The sequence below is a fragment of the Vombatus ursinus genome, unplaced genomic scaffold (assembly GCF_900497805.2).
Source record: "Vombatus ursinus unplaced genomic scaffold, bare-nosed wombat genome assembly UNPS02014801.1, whole genome shotgun sequence".
Classification (NCBI taxonomy): Eukaryota; Metazoa; Chordata; class Mammalia; order Diprotodontia; family Vombatidae; genus Vombatus; species Vombatus ursinus.
The window spans coordinates 20,720,667-20,727,990 of record NW_020954579.1 but is presented as its reverse complement, the minus strand read 5'-3'; positions in this window follow the sequence as shown (position 1 = coordinate 20,727,990).

Genomic DNA, 7,324 nt, shown 5'->3' with positions numbered 1-7,324 from the left:
GTTTACCTCTTCATGCTTGTCTTGAGTCTTGTATTTGAAAGTCAAATTTTGTATTCAGCTCTGGTCTTTTCATCAAGAATGCTTGAAAGTCCTCTATTTCACTGAATGTCCAATTTTTCCCCTGAAGGATTATACTCAGTTTTGATGGGTAGGTGATTCTTGGTTGTAATTCTATCTCCTTTGACCTCCAGAATACTATATTCCAAGCCCTGCAGTCCCTTAATGTAGAAACTATTAAATCTTGTGCTATCCTGATTATGTTTCCACAATCCTTGAATTGGTTCTTTCTGGCTGCTTGTAATATTTTTTTCCGACCTAGGAAAATTTGACCTCTCAAATTTGGCTACAATTCCTAGGAGTTTTACTTTGGGAATTTCTTTCAGGAGGTGATTGGTGGATTCTTTCCATTTCTATTTTACCCTTTGTTTCTAGAATATCAAGGCAGTTTTCCTTGATAATTTCTTGAAAGATGATGTCTAGGCTCTTTTTTTTGATCATGGCTTTCAGGTAGTCCAATAATTTTTGAATTATCTCTCCTGGATCTATTTTCCAGGTCAATTGTTTTTCTAATGAGATATTTCACGTTATCTTCTTTTTTTTCATGGTTTTGGTTTTGTTTTACAATGTCTTGATTTCTCAAATAGTCACTAACTTCCAATTGTTCCAATTTTTAAAGAAGTATTTTCTTCAATCAGCTTTTGGACTTACTTTTCCATCTGGCCAATTCTGTTGCTTATTGCATTCTTCTCCTCATTGGCTTTTTGGATCTCTTTTACCATTTGGGTTAGGCTATTTGTTAAGGTGTTATTTTCTTCAGTATTTTTTTGGGTCTCCTTTAGCAAGCTGTTGATGAGTTTCTCATGATTTTCTTGCATCACTCTCATTTCTCTTCCCAGTTTTTCCTCTACTTCTGTTACTTGTTTCTCAAAATCCTCTTTGAGCTCTTCCATGGCCTGGGACTAATTCATATTTTTCTTGGAGGTTTTGGATGTAGGAGCTTTGACTTTGTTGTCTTCTTCTTTTCACATGTTTTGATCTTCTTTGTCACAAAAGTAAGATTCTATCGTCTGCCTTTTTTTTTTGCGCTGTTTGGTCATGTTCCCAGCCAATTATTTGAGTTTTAAACTCTTTGTTAAGGTAGGGGTCTGCTTCCAGTGGGGAGAATATAGTGTCCCAAACTTTGGGGGTTTTGTGTAGCTGTTTTCAGAGATATTTCTAGGGACCTGTAAATTTTCAGTTCTCTAAGCTGGTATGATCAAAGGCAAAGTGTTTACTCATTTTCTGGTCTGTGCTCTGGTCTATGATTGACCACAATCACTTTTTTCTGCCTTGGAACTGGGAGGAGAATTCCCTCTCCACTGCTACTACAAGGTCCACCACCTCAGTACTCCTGCTCACCCTAGGACGGCCACGCAAAACTGTGACCCATATTCAAGCATGGACAAAGCAAGAGAATCCTGCTTCAGGGCCAGCAAAGAGATCCCTGCAATTTCCCTCTGATCAGCCACTTGATTCTCCCTCAGTCTGTGGGCTGAGAGCTCATGAAGCAGCCACCACCCTGGGGCTATGCTGGGACTGGGACTGGTACCAAGCTTCTTTCTCACCTCACTCACAGATCTTTTCTACTGACCTTCTAAGTTGTCTTTGGTGTTTGTGGGCTGAGAAGTCTAGAAACTGGTACAGCTACCAATGATTTAGTCCCCTGAGGCCTGTTTCAGGTTTGCTGAGGTCTGATCTTTGCCAGCGCACCCACACTGAACTGTGCTCCTCTTCCAGCCCAGTGCAATAGACCTTTCCAATGAACCATTCAGGTTGTCTTGGGCTGGAAATTTGTTTCACTCTGTCTTTTTGTGGGTTCTGCTGCTTTAGAATTTCTTTTGAGCCATTTTTTTTACAGATATTTGGAGGAATTTGGGGAAGAACTCAAGCAAGTCACTGCTTTTACTCTGCCATCTTTACTCCGCCCCTCATCATTGACTTTTAAAAGCATTTTTTAAGTGCTTAACTATCTCCCAAATGTGGAGTTAAGTGGGGGAGATTAAAATGCAAAAAAGTGAAAAAAAAATCTCCTGTCAGGTAGCTACTACTCTGATTAGTGAAAGCAATCCACAGTATGAGTGTGGTTATTGAAATGATTTTCCTCCCCAATCCCAGTGGAAGCATAAGGACTGAGGGAGTTCAAGAAATGAATTTGGTCCCTATCTTTAGAGGAGAGATTCTCAATGAACTCTGTCCATGCACAGGACCCCTTATTGAGAGAAAATATCCCCAGTATGTTGGTTCCAGCAATGATTATGATTTTTTTTTTTGGTGAGGCGTTTGGGGTTAAGTGACTTGCCCAGGGTCACACAGCTAGTAAGTGTCAAGTGTTTGGTCTGAGGCCGAATTTGAACTCAGGTACTCCTGACTTCAGGGCCGGTGCTCTATCTACTGCACCACCTAGCTGCCCCTGATTATGATTTTACACTTTTTTTTTGTTATCTTCAGCATTTTTTTTCACAAGACTCAGTTCACTCTAGCTTTGGTTTTCTTGACACTGCTATGCAACCCTTTTTATGTTATTTTTATTTTAATCATTTATTTATGTTTTTCCCAATCTTACATTAAGAAAATTTTTAGCATTCATTTGTACAAGATTTTGAGTGCCAGATTTTTCTCCCTCCCTTCCCTCTCCTTTTCCCAAAAATAATAGTTTGATATAGATAATATATGTTATATCATGTAAAACATATTTCTATATTAGTGACAATTGTGAAAGAAGAAATAGATGAAAAGAAAAAAAAGAAAAAATAAAGTAAGTGAAAAAAATGCTTTGATCTTCATTCAGAGTCCATCAATTCTATATCTGGACGTGGATACCATTTTCCTTCATGAGTCCTTTGCAATTGTCTTTGATCATTATATTGCAGAGAAGAGCTGAGTGAATCTTAGCTGATCATAAAGCAATGTTGTTGATTCTGGGTACGATGTTTTCCTGATTCTGCTCATTTCACTTTGCATCAGTTCTTACAACTCTTCCCATTTTTTCCCCTGAAATCTGTTTGCTCATCATTTCTCATAGCACAATAAAATTCCATTACATTTATATACTACTGCTTGTTCAACCATTCCCCAATTGATGCACATCCCCTCAGTTTCCAATATTTTGTCACCATAAAAAGGGCTGCTATAAATATTTTTCTACTTGTAGGTCATTTTCCCTTTTTTTGTGACATCTTTGGGATACAGACCTAGCAGTGATATTGCTGGATCAAAGAATATGCACAGTTTGGTTGCCCTTTGGCCATAGCTCCAAATTACTCTCCAGAATGGTTGGATCAGTTAACAACTCCATCAACAATGCATTAGTGTTCCAATTTTCCCACATCTTTTCCATCATTTATCATTTTCCTTTTCTGTCACATTAGCCAACCTGAAAGGTGTGAGGTGATACTTCAGAGTTGTTTTAATTTGCATTTCTCTAAGCAAAAGTGATTTCAAGCACTTCTCTATATGCCTATAGATGGTTTTGATTTTTTCATCTGAAAATGCCTATTCATATGCTTTGACCATATACCATTTGAGGAATGACTTGTCTTATAAGTTTCACTCAGTTCTCTATATATTTGAGAAATGAGGCTTTTATCAGAGGCACTTGCTATAAAAGATTGTTTCCCAGATTTCTTCTTCCTTCTAATTTAGTTCCATTGGTTTTGTTTGTGCAAAAGCTTTTTCATTTAATATAATCAATCTATGCTCTCTAGCTTTTGTTTGGTCATGAATCCTTCCCCTCCTCATACTTGATAGGTAGAATAGTCCTTGCTCTTCTAATTCAGTATCACTCTTTATTTCTAAATTTATAAGGGCATCACTCTATTTCTAAATCATGCACCCATTTTTACCTTATCTTTGTATACAGTGTGAGATGTTGGTCAATACCTAGTTTGTATAATATTGTTTTCCAATTTTCTCAGCATTTTTTGGTAAATAGTGAATTCTTATCCCAAAGCTGGGGTCTTTGGGTTTATCAAACTCTAGTTCTATCAAATAATTTGTTAGCAGTTTCGTTGATATAGCACTGGATAAATAAATTTATTTGGGTAGAATTGTCATTTTTATTATATTGGCTTGGCCTACCCATGAGCAATTTATGTTTTCCCAGTTGTTTAGATATGACTTTATGTGAAAAGTGTTTTGTAATTGTGTTCATATAAGTCCTGGGTTTGTCTTGGCAGATAAACTCCCATATTTTATATTGTCTACAGTTATTTTAAATGAAATTTCTCTTTCTATCTCTTGACACTGGTCTTTGTTGGTAATATACAAAAATGTTGATGAGTGATAGGAGTTTATTTTATAGTCTGTAATTTTGCTAAAGTTGTTAAATATTTCAAGTAGCTTCTTAGTTGAGTTTTTAGGATTCTCTAAGGACACCATCATATCATCTGCAAAGAGTGATAGTTTTGTTTTCTCATTACCTATTCTATTTCCTTTGACTTCTTTTTCTACTCTTATTGTGATAGCTAATATTTCTACTACTATATTGAATAATAGTGATGATAATGGGAATCTTTGCTTCACCCCTGATCTTATTGGGAAGTTTTCTAGCCCATCTCCATTACAGATAATGTTTGCTGATGGTTCTAGATAGATATTGCTGATCATTTTAAGGAACTTTCCTTTTATTTCTATGCTCTCTAGTAATGGGAAAGGGTACTGTATTTTGTCAAAAGCTTTGTTAGCATCTATTGAGATAAGCATGTGATTTCTGTTGGTTTTGTTATTGATACAGTCAATTATCTTGATAGTTTTCCTAATATTGAAGCAACCCTGCACTCCTGCTATACATCCCACTGGGTCAGAGTGTATAATCCTCATGGTACATTGCTGTTATCAACTCATTAGTATTTTGTTCAGAATTTTTGCATCAGTATTCATTAGAGAATTGATTTATAATTTTCTTTCTCTGTTTTAGCTCTTCCTGGTTTAGGTATCAGTATCATCTCTATGTCATAAAAGGAGTCTGGTAGGACTCGTTCTTCACCATTTTTTCCCAAATAGTTTATTTTGCATTGGAATTAATTATTCCTTGAATGTTTGGTAAAATTAACTTGTGAATCTAGGGATCCTTTCTTAGGGGAGTTCATTAGTGGATTGATCAGTTACTTTTTCTAAGATGAGATTATCTAGGAATTCTATTTCTTGATTTGTAAATTTGGGTAATTTATATTTTCATAAATATTTATAAATTTCCCTCAGATTGTCAAGTTTATTGACATATAATTGGGTAAAATTTTCCTAGTGTTTGCTTTCATTTCTTCTTTATTGGTGATGATTTCACCCTCTTCATTCTTTTCATTTTTGATACTGGATATTTGGATTCTTTCTTTTTTTTTAAATCAAATTAACCATTAGCTTATTTATATATATATTTTTTTTTGCATAAAATCAGATCCCAGATTTATTCATTAGCTCAATAGTTTTGTTTTGTTTTTTTTATTTCAGTCTTATTCATTTCATCTTTGCTTTTTAGGATTTCTAATTTGGTGCTCAACTGTTTTTTTTAATTATTCTTTTTCTAGTTTTGTTGTTGTTGCTGCATGCCCAATTCATTGATCTGTTCTTTTTTCCCCCCATTTTGTTGATGTAAATACTTAGAGAAATATAAAATTTTCCTAAGTGTTGTTTGGTTGCATTCCATAAATTTTGGTATGTCATTTCATTGTTGTTATCCTCTTTAATGAAACTATTGATTGTTTCTATGATTTTTTTCTTTGACCCTCTTATTCTTTAGGATTAGATTATTTAGTTTCCAATTGATTTTTAATCTATCTTTCCACTGCACTTTGTTAAATGTAATTTTTATTGCATTATGATCCCAAAAAGAATACTTTTAATATTTCTGCCTGTTTACATTTGATTTTGAGGTTTTTTTGCCATAATAAATGGTCAATTTTTGTGTAAGTGGCATGTGCTGCTTAGAAAAAGTATATTCCTTTCAGTTCCCATTCAGTTTTCTCCAATGGTCTTATATCTAACTTTTTCTAATATTCTATTTATCTCTTTAGTTTCTTTTTTGTTTAATTTTTGGTTGAATTTGTCAAGTTCTGAGAGGGGACATTTGAGGTTCCCCACTAGTGTAGTTTTGCTATCTATTTCTTCCTGTAATTCACTTCTCCTTTAAGAATTTGGATGCTTGGGGCAGCTAGATGGCACAGTGGATAGAGCACCAGCCCTGGAGTCAGGAGGACCTGAGTTCAAATCTGGCCTCAGACATATAATACTCACTAGCTCTGTGACTCTGGGCAAGAACCTTAACCCCAATTGTCTCATCAAAAAAAAATTGGATGCTAAGCCACTTAGTGCATATATGTTTAGTATTGATATTGCTTTATTGTCTATGGAACATTTTATGAAGGTGTATTTTTTTTCTTATCTCTTTTAATTAGGTCTGTTTTTGCTTTTACTTTGTCTGAGATCAGGATTGCTAGTCCTGGTGTTTCTTTCTTTTTTTTTTTTAACTTCAGCTGGAGCATAATAGATTCCACTCAAGTCACTTACCTTTACTCGGTGTGGGTCTCTTTGCTTCACGTGTGTTTCTTGTAAACAACATATTGTAGGGTTCTGTTTTTTGATCCACTTTGGTATCTGCTTCTGTTTTATAGGAGTGCCCGTTCCACTCACATTCACAGTTATGATTACTGTGTATTTCCCTCCATCCTATTCTTCCTTCTGTTTGTCCTCTGTCTCCTTTGACCATTTCCCTCCTCTCCAGTGTTTTGTTTCTGTCTGCCACCTCTCCTGTTCTAACCTCCCTTCTGTCAGTCCCTTCCCCTTTACTTAATCTCCTCCCCTCTTACTTCCCTGCTGGGTTAGTTAAGTTTCTATGGTTAACTGATTGTGTATATGATTCCCTCTTTGAAACAATACTGATGAGAGTAAGGTTCAAGTGATGCCATCACCCCCCAACCATCCTCCACTCTACTATAATAGGTCTTTTGTTGCTCTTCATGTGAAATAATTTGCCCCATTGTACTTCTCCCTTTCTTCTGTACCCAGGTTACTCCTCTTTCTTATGGACTCTTAATGATTTTTTTTATGATCTTCCTTGAAATTCACCTTATGCTCGTACCTTCTGTCCATGTATATTCCTTCTAGCTGTACCATGAGTGGTACAATTCTTAAGGATTACAAGTATAATCTTCCCATGTAAGGATGTAAACAGTTCAGTTCCATTGAATCCCTTATGTTTTCATTTCCCTTTTTCCTTTTTTAGCCTTCTCTTGGGTCTTTATACTGTAAATCAATTTTTTTTTGTTGTTGTTGTTCAATTCTAATCTTCTCC